Source organism: Mustela lutreola, chromosome 6 (assembly GCF_030435805.1).
Source record: "Mustela lutreola isolate mMusLut2 chromosome 6, mMusLut2.pri, whole genome shotgun sequence".
Lineage (NCBI taxonomy): Eukaryota > Metazoa > Chordata > Mammalia > Carnivora > Mustelidae > Mustela > Mustela lutreola.
The window spans coordinates 16,291,264-16,307,598 of NC_081295.1; positions in this window are offsets into that span (position 1 = coordinate 16,291,264).

Below are 16,335 nucleotides of genomic sequence, written 5' to 3' on the forward strand. Positions count from 1 at the left end.
CCAAGGGAACGAGACTGAAACAAAGTTAAAGTTATGCAAAGCTCTATTCTATGCTAAGCATTAGAAGTTAGACTGACCAGCCAAGGCCGTCTCCGAAGAGAGCAACCACCCCCAGCTTATAGGCTCAAGAATTGATGGACTGACCAGCCAGGGCCACCTCCGAAGAGAGCGACCCCTCCCCGTCTTACAGACTATCTTCTATAGAGCAAAAGTCTGGCCACGCATAGGTGGCCAATGAGATTGTAACACACAGAGAAAGTTGCATAGTCATGTTAGGTCACACGCCGGTGGCCAATTGAATTACAATTTACCCTATAGTATCTGTTTGATCTAACCTATTACTCTGGTCAGAATTGGTGCTCAAGTTTGGTGCGCAAACGGCAGGGTTTACATTCTTTGGTGGTTAGGGAAAAAGTATGTGTGTTTCTTACTGATTAGATGTTTCCACCTGGCCCAACTCGTCCTTGTATTCTGGGCTCTATTATCAAGAACTGGCTGAACTGGCCTTGTATTCTGGGCTCTGTTATTAGGAACTAGCTGACCATATTTTACTGGTTTCCCAGACTTGCTTCTAAGTAAGTTTATCTGGGGGAAGGGAGGGCAGGGTCAGTTTTACTGCACAAACAACAAAATGGCTTTTAACCAAGATGGAGTCGCTCTGGCTAAAGAGTTCCTTACAATAGGTGATGGAATATTTGGTGCTACGTGATGGACTTCTTGTGCTGAAATATATAAATGCTTGACCTAGAAATCTCAATGGAGAAAACATTTTCCATCTTGTCCTTTGGTTGTGCAGTATCAGATTCTTCTCTGCATGATGACCATATTCTTACAGACAGTACCACCAAAAATATTGTTTGATGCTATAGAACCTCGGGCATTTTTTTTTTCTATGTAGTGGGAAACAATCTCACTGAATTTTTTTAAATTTATTTTTTATTTATTTTCAGCATAACAGTATTTATTATTTTTACACCACACCCAGTGCTCCATGCAATCCGTGCCCTCTATAGTACCCACCACCTAGTACCCTGACCCCTCACCCCCCGGCCTTCAAAACCCTGATTGTTTCTCAGAGTCCATAGTCTCTCATGGTTCACCTCCCCTTCCAATTTCCCCCAACTCCCTTCTCCTCTCTATCTCCCCATGTCCTCCAAATAAGTGAAACCATATGATAATTGACTCTCTTTGCTTGACTTATTTTACTCAGCATAATCTCTTCCAGTCCCATCCATATTGCTACAAAAGTTGGGTATTCGTCCTTTCTGATGGAGGCATAATACTCCATAGTGTATATGGACCACATCTTCCTTATCCATTCATCCGTTGAAGGGCATCTTGGTTCTTTCCACAGTTTGGCAACCGTGGCCATTGCTGCTATAAACATTGGGGTACAGATGGCCCTTCTTTTCACTCCATCTGACTCTTTGGGGCAAATACCCAGTAGTGCAATGGCCGGGTCATGGGAAGTTCTCTTTTTAATTTCTTGAGGAATCTCCACACTGTTTTCCAGAGTGGCTGCACCAACTTGCATTCCCACCAACAGTGGAAGAGGGTTCCCCTTTCTCCACATCCCCTCCAACACATGTTGTTTTCTGTCTTGCTAATTTTGGCCATTCTAACTGGTGTAGGCAAAAAGGGTAGGGAGCCATCAGAGGTGACTGATTGGAAAGTAATACACCTAATATGAGAGTGCCCTGCATCTGGGGAAGAGCATTAACTTGGAGACTGTTTGAAAGCACTCAAAAAGAGCAAAGGATGGGGGGGGGGGATTGTGGGAATCGGGGCAGCTAGGGACAGGGTCTTAAGTCCCCAGACCCAGGACAGCCTCTCTGGCGCTGAGCCAGAGAGAGTGTGGCGGAGAAACCAGGTCTTGGTTCCTGAGACGCCAGCACGGCTCCTGTGAGGGGCTGGGAGCCTCACCAAAGGGCAGAACACCAAGCGGTGCTACAGAGTCTGAGACACACGCGCCCCTCACCCTCCCCTGAGAGGTGTGCAAAGGCCCACCTGGCGCTCGTAGACCCGCACCATTGTTTCAGAGCCTGAGACTCGTGCACGCCCCAAGCTCTCCCCTGAGAGAGGTGCACAAAGGCCCAGCCTGGTGCTCTCAGACTCACGCCCTGTTCGCAGAGCCTGAGACACCCCCGTGACACACAGCCTCTCCTGAGAGAGGTGCGTGCAAGCCGGGTGCTCTTAGACCCAGGAAGACCAGGCACTCCCAGCCGGGCCAGCGGGAAAATCTCAGCATGCAATCGCTGCTTGGAAACTCTCTGGTGGTCTGGAGCTGCCCAGACAGCTGCCGCTGCCGTGGTTTTGGGTACAAGCAGCAGATCCTGCATCCCCAGGGACCACGACTTGTGCTCTGCCAGCGGCCAAGGGGAGATTTATTTGGACTCTGCAGCCAGACTGAGGCTTCTCTCTGAGAGGGAGTTCAGGGTGCGGTTTGCTTTCCTCTAAACCTACAAAAACCATAAAAAGAGGTCTAGGCAAGAGGATTAAAAAAAAAAAAAGTGAACAAACATAAAAACCTCCAGAGAACAAAAGCCTGAAAAAACCAATTTCCTCAGAGCCCACCCCCTTGAGCAGGGCAGGAGGACTTAACTCAGGGAACATCATTGACTGAAAACTCATGTGACAGGCCCCTCCCGCAGAAAACCAACCAGGAAAGAAAAAAAAAAAAAAAAAAAAAAGGAGAGAATCTTAAGCAGGTTCCATGGTCGAATGAAAAGCCCAACGTGGGACTAGATCTCACAACCTTCAGACTATGGCCTGACCTGAAATCAAGATTCAGTGGCTTAACTGACTGAGCCACCCAGGCACCCCTAAATTTTTTATTTAAATTCCAGTTAGTTAACATACAAGGTTATATTAGTTTCAGGTGTACAATACAGTGATTCAGCACTTCCATACATCACCCAGTGCTCATCACAAGGGTGCTCCTTAATCCCCATCACCTATTTCCCCCACCACCTCCAACACTTTCCCTCTGGTAACCGTCAGTTTGTTCTTTATAATTAAGAGTCTCTTTCTAGGTTTTGCTCTCTCTTTCCCTCTCCCCCACATTTGCTCCTTTGGGGTTTGTTTGTTTTAAGGTTTTACCTACTTGAAAGAGAGAGAGAGCAGAGAGAGAAGGAGAGAGCATGGGGGGAAGGGCAGAGGGAGAGAGAGAAGCAGATTTTCCACTGAGCAGGGAGCCCAATACGGGGTTCAATCCCAGGGCCACAGGACCATGACCCGAGGTGAAGACAGATGCTTAGTCGACTGAGCCCCCCAGGAGTGCCTGTTTCTTTCTTTCATTCTTTCTTTCTCTCTTTCTTTTTTAAGATTTTATCTATTTATGAGAGAAAGAGAGAGATAGTGGGGTGACAAGCAGTTTCTGCATTGAACATGGGCCCCTATGGCCATTGAACATGGACTCCATCTCAGGACCCTGACATTATGACCTGAGCTGAAACCAAGAGTCAGGAGCTTAACTGAGCCACCCAGGCGCCCCTGGTTTGTTTTGTTTCTTCAATTTCACATGTCGGTGAAATCCTATGGTGCTTGTCTTTCTCTGACTGATTTTGCTTAGCATTGTAACCTCCAGGTCCATCCGTGTTATTGCAAATGACAAGATCTCTTTCTTTTTATGGCTGAATAATATCCCATTGCAACTAACCCTTATTATTTCCTTCCTTCTCCTGGTTTTTGGTTTATTTGCTTTCCTTTTCTAGCTTCTTTGGGTGTAAGTTTGGTTGTTTTTTGATAATTTTTTTTTTGCTACTTTTTTTATTAAGGTAGGCCCCACACCCAGCATGGAGTCCAGCATGGGGCCTGAGTTCACAACCCTAAAATGAAGACCTGAGCTGAGATCAAGTGTCAGATGCTTAATCACCTGAGCCACCCCAAGATTTTTCTTGCTTCTTGAGGTCTGCCTGTAGTGCTATAAGCTCCCCCTCTTAGAACTGCTTTTGCTGCATCCCAAAGGCTTTGGACCGTAGTGTTTTCATTTTCATGTAATTTTTATTTCTTCTTTTATTCCGTGGTTGACCCATTCATTCTATTGTAGTGTAATACTTAACCTCCATGTATTTCTGCTATCTCCACATTATTTTCTTGTGGTTGACTTCTAATTTCATAGCATTGTGAACAGAAAAGATGCATGGTATGACTTCAATCTTCTTGAATTTGTTGAGGCTAGTTTAGTGGGCTAATATGTGACCTTTTCTGGAGAATGTTCTACGTGTACTTGAAAAGAATGTGTATTCTGCTGTTTTAGGATGGAATGTTCTAAATATATCTATTAAGTCCATCTTTTCCCAAATGTCATTCAAAGCCATTCTTTCTTTCTTTTTTTTTCTCAATTAAATAAAATCTTTTTCTTTATTTTTATTTTTTATAAACATATAATGTATTTTTATCCCCAGGGGTACAGGTCTGTGAATCGCCAGGTTTACACACTTCACAGCACTCACCATAGCGCATACCCTCCTCAATGTCCATAACCACCCCCCCAAACCCCCTTCCCCCAGCAACCCTCAGTTTGTTTTGTGAGATTAAGAGTCACTTATGGTTTGTCTCCCTCCCAATCCCATCTTGTTTCATTCATTCTTCTCCTACCCCCTTAACCCCCCATGTTGCATCTCCACTTCCTCATATCAAGGAGATCATATGATAGTTGTCTTTCTCCGATTGACTTATTTTGCTAAGCATGATAGCCTCTAGTTCCATCCATGTCATCGCAAATGGCAAGATTTCATTTCTTTTGATGGTCAAAGCCATTCTTTCTTGATTACTTTTCTCTTTAGATGATCTGTCCATTGATGTGAGTAGGATGTTAAGGTCACCTACTATTATTGTATCATTATGTATTAGTTCCTTTATGTTTGTTATTAACTGTGTGATGTATTTGGGTGTTCCCTTGTTGGGTGCATAAATGTTTACAATTGCTATATCTTCTTGTTGGATTGTCCCCTTTATTTTTATGTAGTATCCTTCTTTGTCTCTTGTTACAGTCTTTATTTTAAAAATCTACTTTGATGGTGCACCTGGATTGCTCAGGTGGTTAAGCATCTGCCTTCAGCTCAGGTCATGATCTCAGGGTCCTAGGATTGAGCTCCCAGGCTCCCTGTTCAGTGGGGAGTCTGCCTCTCCTTCCTCTCTCCCTCTCAGTTTCTCTCTCTCAAATAAATAAATAAAATCTTAAACAAATGAATGAATGAATAAATAAATAAAAAATTTAAATGTCTACTTTGGTAGTGCCTGGCTGGCTCACTCTGTAGGGCATGGGACTCTTGATCTCAGGATTGTAGGATCAAGCCCCATGTTGGGTGTAGAGTTTACTGAAAAGAAAAACCTTTTTAAGAATAAGTCAAGCAGAGAGAGTCAATTATCATATGGTTTCACTTATTTGTGGAGCATAACAAGTAGCATGGAGGACATGGGGAGTTAGAGAGGAGAAGGGAGTTGGGGGAAATTGGAAGGGGAGGTGAACCATGAGAGACTATGGACTCTGAAAAACAATCTGAGGGTTTTGAAGGGGCGGGGGGTGGGAGGTCAGGGTACCAGGTGGTGAGTGTTAAAGAGGGCACGGATTGCATGGAGCACTGGGTGTGGTGCAAAAATAATGACTACTGTTATGCTGAAAATAAAAAATAAATTTTAAAAAATTAAAAATTTAAAAATTAAAAAAAATTAAACTAAGAAAAAAAAGAATAATAAACAAATAAAATGAAAGTCCACTTTGTCCAATGTAACTATTGCTACTCTGGTTTTCTTTTGACAATGCATTGCATGATAGATTTTTTTTCCTTCATTTTCAATCTGAAGGTGTCTTTAGGTCTAAAATGAGTCTCCTGTAGATATCATACAGATGGGTGTTGTTTCTTATCCATTCCGTCACCATATGTCTTTTGATTATGTGTTTAGTCCATTTACATTCAGAATAATTATTGTTAGATATACATTTAATGTCCTTTTATTATTTGTTAGTTGTTTCTGATGATTTTCTCTGATTCTTTCTCTTTCACTTTTTCTGGTTTTCTTTATTGATATATTTGGATCTCTTTCTCTTTTTTCTTTGCATATTTGTTAGTGGGTTTTGATATATGAATACCATTAGAATTCTATATAACCTCTTCTGCATAGAGCAGTCTAGATAAAGTTGAAGGTTGTTTAGTGGCACCTGGATGGCTCAGTCTGTTGAGCACCCAATTCTTGATTTTGGCACAGGTTATGATATTGGGGTGGTGAGACCAAGCCCTGCACTGGGATCTACACTCAGCGAGAAGTATGCTTGATATTCTCTCTCCCTCTTCTTCTGACACTCCTCCTGCTCATGCACATTCTCTAGAAATAAATAAATAAATCTTTCTTAAAAATTATAAAATATGAATTGATGAATCCATTCTTTACTCTTCTCCTCTTCATATTTTCCTACCTTTATTCTGTCACTTTTGCTCTCCTCTCCATTCAAAGAGTCCCCTTTACCATTTCTTGCAAATCTGGTTTGGTGGTCATGAACTCCTTTATCTTTTGTTTACCCGGGAAACCCTTCATCTCGTCTATTCTGAATGACAGCCTTGCTGGTTAGAGTATTCTTGACTACAGATTCTTCCCATTCCTTATTTTGAGTATATCATGCCATTCCCTTCTGGCTTGTAACGTTTCCATTGAAAAATGTCTTCCTGGGGTGCCTGGGTGGCTCAGTGGGTTGGGCTGCTGCCTTCTGCTCAGGTCATGATCTCAGGGTCCTGGGATCGAGTCCCACATCGGGCTCTCTGCTCAGCAGGGAGCCTGCTTCCCTCTCTCTCTCTGCCTGCCTCTCCGACTACTTGTGATTTCTCTCTGTCAAATAAATAAATAAAATCTTTAAAAAAAAAAAAAAAAAAGAAAAGAAAAATGTCTTCCTAACTTTACAGGTTTCCTTTTGTCTTTTGTCTTGTTACTTTAAAATTTTTTTCTTTATCACTATATTTTGCCAATTTAATTACAATATGTCTTCATAACTAAAATCTGTTTGGTTAATTTTGATTAATTTTGTTAATTTTGATTGCTTTTGTTAATTTGGTGGGAGTTTCCCTGTGCCTCCTAGACCAGGATGTCTGTTTCCTTTCCCAGGTTTTAGGGAAGTTTTCAGCAATTATTTCCTCAAAGAAACTTTCTGCCCCCTTTTCTCTTCTTCTTCTAGTACTGTCCTAATAAGAATGCTATCATGTTTGATGGACTTTCTTAGTTTCCTAAGTCTATTATCATTTTGCATAATTCTTTTTTCTCTTTTTTCAAATTGGTTTCTTTCCATTACTCTCTCCTCTAGGTCAGTAATTCATTCCTCTCCTCTTCCATCCTGCTATTTATTCCATCAAGGGTGTTTTCCCTTCTTTTATTGTGTCCTCTATCTCTGCCATGTTATTCCTTATCTCTCAGTTCAGGATCTTGCTCATAACTTCCACTCTTCTCAAGTCCAGTATCCTTATGATCATTTAAATTTAAATTCTCTATCAGGCATGTGACTTGTATCTGTTTTGCTTGGATCTCTAGCTGGGTCCTCATCCTGATCGTTCATTTGGGATAAGTTTGTGTCCTCATTTTGTCTGCTCCTCTGTGTTTGTTTCTCTGTGTTAAGAAAGTCAGCTGTGTCTTCTGCTCTTGAAAGTAGTGACTTTATGAAAAAGAGTTGCTGGAGAGCCCTACAGTGCAGTAATATCCCCTGTTCATCAGAACCTAGAACATTAGGAGATTATCCTATGTGTATTGCTTATGACATGCTATTGTTTTGGGGCCACCTGTACAGACTCTCGCCTGCTGTGGCCTATGCTTGCTCTCCATGGTGTTAGTGGAACCCAGACACACCAGTTCTGATGGAGCACATCCACCAGGGAACTTGCAAGTGGGGCAGTGCTGTTAATAAAATTTACTTTGGGCTATGCATCCTATGCCTGATCCCCTGGAGGACAGCGGTAGCTGGGGGCTATGAGCCAGGGCAGTTGAGGGCTGAGACTGGATGTGTTGTGTGTGTGTGTCTATGCCTGGGCACAGTTCTTGGTGATATCTGGGCATGGCTGAGCCTGGTGGAAGACAGCAGGCGAGAACATGCTGCTGCCTAGTGGCATGGGAATGGTGACTCAGCACAGGGCTATAACTGGGGGTGGTGCAGGGCAGCCGTGGTGCCTTGGCTGCTGGGCAAGATATGCCTGTGCACACCCACTGCTTTAACAACATTTGGCCTAGCCCAGGTCAGGGCCAGCAAGCACAGAGTGGGTGAGTCATCATAAATCATGGATGTTGCACCCAACCAGCCAGTTAGGTAGTAAGTGTCCCTTAGGACACCAAATATCTCTGTGTAACCCCAACACCAAGAGAGTCTCATCTTTATGCTAGGGGATGTAGAAGGAAAATGGCCCTCCCTCATTTTTTAAGAAGTCCCCGAATCCACTCCAAAATCCATATGAGCAGATCTGTTCTCCTTAGCATTCCATCATTATATAAGCTGCCGTTTTCTTGTTGCCTCTCTGCATGGGCTCCTGTCCTTTAAACAGTGTCAATCTAGCTATCATTTGCACTCACGTGCTCCTGGCTCACTTTGTGCTAGGTCAGCAGATTTTTTTCTAAGATTTTATTTATTTATTTGAGAGAGAGAGAAGAGGCAAAGGACCAGAGGGAGAAGGGCAAGCAGGATCTGCTCAGCATGGAACCATGTGCAGGACTCTATCCCAGGATGATCAGTTCATGACCTCAGGCAAAATCAAGAGCCAGATGCTTAACCAAATGAGCCACCCAGGTGGCCCAAGTCAACTGAATTCTAAACGTCCAGACTCCAAGTCTCACTGGTTATACCAGCTTACAGAATCCAGTCCATCTGGTTTTCAAAGCCAAATTTTATAGGGATTAATCTTCCCTTTGGGAGGGGAAGAGTCTGAGATGGCAGAGAATTAGGAAGCCTTAGATTTGTCTGGCCCCTGGAATTCTGCTAGTTAGCTATCATATCATTCTGAACACTTAGGAACTCAACCAGAGATCTAAAAAAAGAACTGCTGCAATTCTACAACTAGAAAAGTAACCAGTATCTGCAAGGCAAGAGGTGTGGAGAAGTGAATCCCAGGCGATATATGGAAAGACAAGCCACTGGGGGGCCGGGGGAGCCTCCAGAAGTCAGCTTTCAGAAAGTGAGAGAGCAGCAGAGCACAGTTTGAACTTTTAGAGTCTACTCTGGTGAGGGACCAACCTGCCTGAAAGGTACTTAGTCTCTGAAGTGGGGCAGAATTCTAGTTGTAGCAGTGTGGTCACAGGATCCCCTGGGTCACAGAAAGAATGGGAGTGCCTGAGTGTGGCAGAGCTCCCAAGCAGCGGAGCAGGGAAGCCAGCTGCAATCAGTGAGCCCAGGAGTGGCTTCTCAGGCACATGTTGCCATATACCTCAAAGCATGAACCATGGTATAGTCCGACATCTGCTCTCGAAGCAGGGGTCAATCAGGTCCAAAACCATGTGAGTCCACCCATGAAGTGTGGGGCGGGAGAACACTGCATGGATCTTCAGGGTTCAGAGACTCAAAATGGGGTTGTGTGCCTGAGAAAGAAACACTCCATCACAGGCTGGGTGAGCAGAGAGGAATGCACATGACAGAGACCAGGGAGATGGGAGTGATTGATTGCTTTTCCCTGAGGGTGCAGAGAGGAAAGGAGACTCAGTTTGGGAGGCTGCTGTGTTCATTTTCATCTAAAGAAGCAGTGAAACCCTTCAGAGAACAAAAGCCACAGAGAGCAATCTGGAGCAGAGACTTAGGCTGGCCCCCTAGCAAGGGCAGTATAATTCTGCCCTGGGAAAAGACACTTGAGAATCAATGCAACAGGTCCCTCGCCCAGAAAATCAGCAAAAACATCCAGCCAAGATCAAGTCTACTGATCAATGAGAACCGCAGAACTCTAGTGCTAGGGGATAATAGTATATAGAATTTATGGGTTTTTTTCTCATGATGCCTTAGTCTTTCTAATTTAATTTATTTTCTCTTTCCTTTTCAACCAATTTTTTATTTTATCAACTCCTTTTTTTTCATTTATGCAGTTACATTCTATCCTTTCATTATAAGTTTCTCTGAAATTTGGGGATGCAGTTTCTTCTAACAGACCAAAATACACACAGCATCTAATATATGGCTCTGTTCTCTTCATCTGTCTGATTATAGTCTATTTTTTAAAGACTCTTCCTTGATATCATATTTTCCATTACATTCTATCCTTCATAGTATGCATTTTTATATTTGTATATATGTAAGTTTTTCTCCCTTTACAATGTTGGGATGTAGTTTCTTCTAACAAACAGACCAAAATACACCCAGGAGATACTTATTGCTGTGTTCTGTTCACCTGGCTGTTTATATTCTCCCTCTCTCTTTTTCTCTCTCTCTTTCTTTCAGTTTCCTATCTCTCCTGATTTGTTTAGTATATGTTTCCCTAGGATCACTGCTGCCATTTCATTAAGACGCCTGTATCCCTGCTCCCCTTTCTCTATTAAGATGGTATTTAAAACAATTCTAAATGGCCTCAGAAGTTGTTTTTTCCCTGGGCTTCTCCCATGTGCACATGAGGTGTACATAGTAACAAACTTATGTTTCTTTTTCTCTTGTTAATCTGTCTTATGACAGGGGTCTTGGCCAATAGCTCATAAGGGGAGAGTGAAAATTATTTATCCTCCCCTGCAATACTATTATTAAAAGAAAAAAAAAAAAACCTTCCATTCCCAAACTGAGGGTTTATCTGGCTTGTGCCGTGGTGGCTATTAAGAACATGGCCCTCAGGTCTTCAACTACAGGGCACTCACTTGACCACGGGCCCGGGGCCACACTCTGAAGCTCATTGCTGTGGATGCACCAAGGTCACTCTCCCTAGGGCTGCTCCCAGCCTGACAGGGTGCTAAGGCAGGCCTCTTCTGGGAGACACGGGACTCCTCTGATGGCCCACTTCTCCTTAGGGACTCTCCTGAGAACTTGAGGGACTTTGCCTAGATTGGTGGCAGTACGGGATGCCATCACACAAACTCTGCCCCTCCTGCACTTGGAGTCTGAACCACTTTGATCTGAATGGTCTCGCAGACCCCCCCAGACTTCCACTATTATTCTCATGGGGGCTTCACCCATTGACATCCCTGCATGTTAATCCCATAGAGGTTTCTGCTTCTAAAGACTGACCACCAGATGGATTTATTGCCTGAAATTCTTTTTTTTTCAATTTATTTTATTTTTTATTTTTTATAAACATATAGTATATTTTTATCCCCAGGAGTACAGGTCTGTGAATCACCAGGTTTACACACTTCACAGCACTCACCAAAGCACATACCCTCCCTCCCCAGTGTCCATAACCCCACCCCCCTTCTCCCAACCTATTGCCTGAAACTCTATGTCATTATATTTCAAGTTCTGATAACCACTAACATTGCACATTTCCTTTAAACATCAAAGGTGATAAACTGTATTATTTAGTCATTGGGGCTCTTAAATTCTTCTTAAATTCAACTTATTGAATGGGTTTTCATTTTATGTAAGTAATTTGGCAATGCTATAAAATGACATTATTTGTTGAGTCATAGCTCTGGAAAATAGAAATCGCCTCAAAATGTTATTCATTTGTCCAATCTTGAAAAGTTTCACATCTTCTGGCTAATTCTGAAGCTTTGTTTCAGTTGGCACAGGAATCCTTAAAAAAGTAGAAAGCACTGACTCTTATTTGAAAGGTGTAGGGAGGTAAAACGATTAACAACCAAAGTTCAAGATTCTTTGGTAGACCTGTTCTTGAGTAAATTTCTCAGTCCCTGTGGAAGATGGTCCTGAGCTTTCTGCTTCTCAAGAGCACCACAACGTCTGGGAAGGGGACACCGTCTGCATCATTGCAGCTGAATAGCTCCTCACAGTCCTTTGCCCAGAGGTGCACAAGTTCTCATGTGTACTGGGGACCCACCTGAAGATTCAGCCCGATCTTTTGATGTAGTATAATGGGACATGGATTTACAACACCAAATAAGAAGTAACTTTCCAAAACCAAAATTGAATTGAAAACTAATCAGGTCTCCAGATCTAAAAGCTGGTTTATAGAAAATATTGTCAGCAGAACAATAGAAACAGGCACAGAGATTCAAGCAGCCAAGTCCAAGATATGAAAATTCTCTAAGACCATCTTGTTTCTTCAACACATTAAGTACAAGGAGAAAAATAAGGTGGAGCATAAAAATGAAACCAAGGTGTCCAAGACTGGACTGAGTCATGAGCGTGGAATTCGAACAAAGAGAGTGAGGACCGCTGAGGGAAACAGGTGGGGCCAGATGGGGGAAAAGATCCTTTTAAGTCCCCCAGACTCTGTGACACCACAAGGAACCCTGAGAAGGGCGGGGCTGCGAGAGGGAGGAGCGTCCCTTCTCCAGCCCTCCATCCTCGGCTCCGGATCCTCAACCTGCTCCCCCTCCAGCTGTTTGAGGTTTAGGGACAATGGCAAATTCTCCAGACCACCCAGTGTGTCCACTGCTGCCGGGTGCGTTCATGTGACAAGCATTCTGTTCATTGTGACAAGAAGAGCATGGGGCTGGGTAGAGGGTGAACTGCAAGAGCACAAGACAGTTTCTGCCCTCCAGGGCCTTACAGTCTAACCGGACATACATGATGGCTGTTAGCAGAAAGCCAACAAGCAATGCTTCAGGGCTTGTGGTCAATGAATACGGGACATGTCCTGGTCAGAAGCCGTCTGTGAAGATGTCAGGACTTAGCAACAGGAGGGGTAAAGAGTGGGAGGATTCAAAGGAGGAGTCTTAAATCAAGGCTCTGCTTTCCAGAATGTCCAGAGAGTGAGGGGAGCAGTGTGAGGAAGGATTGCCACTTTGGAAGGATAAGAGTCAAAAGTAGAGAGTAGGTTGGGTTCTCCAGGACCTGAGTGAGTGTGACCTTCCCTGGTCACTGCCCTGGGAATCCACAAGCTCCTCTAAAAAACATGTGGAAGATAAACAGACACACACACCTGAATGAAGAAAGAGGCAAAGTCCTATGCATTCTGTTCCCAAGATGTAAAAAAGGATGGAAAGGACCTGCGTGTCTTTCTTCACCAAGACAGAAATGTTCCCAGCACGACCGACAGGACATAGCAGATCATGACCATGATGAATTCAATGAGAGAGAAGAGACTATGCACTCCAAAAACCATCCCACAGCCGTGTTTCCAAGCCAGAGCAATAGCAAGGATGTCATCCAGGGATGCCTGGGTGTCTCAGTGGGTTAAGCATTTGACTGTTGAAGTCAATTCAGGTCTGGATCTTAGGCCTACTAAAAAAATAAATAAATAAATAAAAAAGTATCTTAAAGAAAAGAATGTGTATCACCTAGGGGTCAGAGACAGGCATGCGTGACACCATGCCTGAAGCCATTCCCTCCTCCTGACACTTGAGGTCTTGCTCCTCTGTTGGGAGTGGGAGATGTGACCCCCAGCAGCAGAAGCAGGAGGTAAGAAGGGGATTCTGGCCTCGGAACTCACCTCCATCATATGTTGTCCACAGCTTGTGAGGATTTCCGTGGTGACACCAGGGACCCGGAATTTAACAGTTCTGGATGACAAAATCCCTCCCCCCAGCCAGTCACATGCAGCCCCTTGAACTGTTTCTGGGCAGTTTGGGACTCCAGGGTTGTCTGTTGGCTACAGGTTCAAGGGCCCCATCCTTTCTCTGCAGGGTTCTCAACAGCCAAGGAGGCAAATGCAGATTGAAAAGTGAGCAGGGACACAACATTCAACCTTGTTCATCCACTGCTTTCTCTTACTTTCGCTGTCCAGGGGCAAACTCTATTCCCAATTTGTCATTTAACAGACCCAACTTGGGTTTTCCGTTTTAGTAATTGCATAGAGGCTATCCTGCTCTTCAGTACTTTGGTTCACAAACCAGTGGAATCATGGATCTCCTTCCCTGTCCCACACGCTTCTCCTTTTTTTTTTTAAACAGTTGCACAGAATGTCATAGGGTCTGCACTCAACACTTGGAAAATACTTTCTTAAGGAGACTGATTCCCTTTCCCCCTGACTTCATCAGTCTAATTCATTGAGAAAACCCTGGTATGTAATGAATCTATCCTATGTCATGAATCCATTCTATGTCATGAATAACTGCTCACCTATGCGTTTAATCAGGTTCCTGCTCTGTGTCCTCTGTCCGCAGGGATGAATATCTCACTGAGGTCGGTTCCTGGGACCTGTGGCTCAGATGAGGAACTGCACTTGGCACAGAGCCTGGGGCCACACTGAACGAGGAGCTGAGGTCCGCAAGGGCTGCCAGCTTTCCCTGCCTCCCCAGCTCCCCGTCCTCAGCCCTGCCACACTGCCTAGTAGACACTTATTAAACAAATGTATATTCAGTAAATGTCCCTTTTCTGCTCTTAATGAAAAGGTTATCAGTCCAACATCATCAATAGATGCTAAAATCATGGGCTGAATGGTTTTGGGGGAACAGGATATTCACATAGAGAATAAATTTTGACCCACATTTTTAAGAAAGATTTATTCACTTATTTTAGAGAGAAAGCACACATGCTAGCCCAAGTGAGTAGGGGAGGGTTAGAGGGAGAGGGAGAGAAACAGACTCCCCAGTGAGCATGGAGCCTGACTCAGGGGGCTCCATCCCACAACCCTGAGATCAGGACCTGAGCCAAGACCACGAGTCAGACATTTAATGGACAGAGCTACCCAGGGGCCCCTCCAACCACATGTTTAACATGCAAATGTCACACGACTAAACTCAGCTTTTGTCACCATCATCATCATCATATTTGTGAGTCTTTGTATCTGTTGACATTCTGGAGACTGGCTTGAGACTCACTCACCTGGCTTTCTTTTACCCTGGCTGAACAAAACCTCCACCTCCTTATGCATGAGGCTGTGAGGTTGCCACAGTCTGTATTTTAAGCTCTCAGTCCAATGGTGCCCATGACCAAGACCGCCTTAATGTTCTAGTTCTCAGCTGGACTAAACTTAAAATAATCTCCTTCCTGGCTCCAGGCTCCTGATCTCCCTTTTCTTAGAATATTTTATTTATTTTTATTTTTTCTTTTTACCTTTTAAGTAGGCCTCATGCCCAGCATGGAGTCCAACACAGGGCTTAAACTCATGACCCTGAGATCAAGTCCTGAGTTGCTATCAGGAGTCAGATGCATAGCTTTACCAAGAGTGAACCACCCAGGAGCCCCTAGAAAGCTTTTCTAAAAAACCTAGTAACTGTAAATTCTTTCTCCTCTTAACAGCTTTATAATGTATGACTATCTTTTTTAAGGCCTGGAGAGCCATCTTTTTCAAATGTGAACATCAAAGAAAATGGGGTCCTCACCTCCCAATCTCTGCAGGAAGGAAGGAGCCTTTGTTTGATAAGATGACCATCAACTGGGACACTTAAGCAACAGAAACACTTTCTACTTACTTTTTTTTTTGAAAGTAATAGCATGATTTTATTGAAAAGTTGTAGTACAGGGTTGTATCATCTTAAAATCCTCTATTCTAAACCAATATGAGCACTGCAAATGACAGACTCCTGAAACTTACAGGCATCTAAACAGAGGTGAGTTCTAGCAGGAGTATCTGCAAGTTGATTAATGCACTTTCCGTTGAAGGATGAGCAGCATTGGTGTATGTATATTTCTGTGGTTCCCTTTCCTGTCTGGATACACATGAGTCCTGCCCCATTCAGCAGAGTTGGACAGAACTGATAAATCTGGTGGTTTCGCTTAATGTTTGCACACAAGCAGCAGGGGCTACACAAGTTTTGGGCCACTCCAGAAGCCACCTTCATCTTTTTTAACTAAAACCATCAAATACTTGAGGTCTACATTGCCACTGTGTGGGGCCAAGTCTAGTATGATTAGTTAATATATCAGAACTACTTGAAAACAATACGGAAGGCTAAAAGAAAAAAATCAGTTGTTAATTCAATAATGATAATGCAGATTTTTATCTGATGATAATTTTGAAACTACCGCTCTCTCTTAGCCTCAATCTTAAGAAATAATATTATGTTTAAATCAACTTTTTTTCAGTCATGTCAATGTGTCTACACTTGTATGCCGATGCTGTCTACTTTTGCATGTTTGTAACTGCATTTTCATTGGTTTGTGCATAGAATTCCAAGAAACATATAACCCTCATTAATGGAAACTAAAAATTATATACATCTGAGAAGGCTTTTCACATGATCACAGCAACTCTTTCTAGATAGAGTCAATCTCTATGACGTAATTGATTCCACCAGGCTAGAACACCATTGTTTGTCTCAAAAAACATTTTAAGGAATAGGAAAATGCTAGTCTCTGCAAAGACCAAAATGAACATTTTCTCCCAGTTCTAGAGA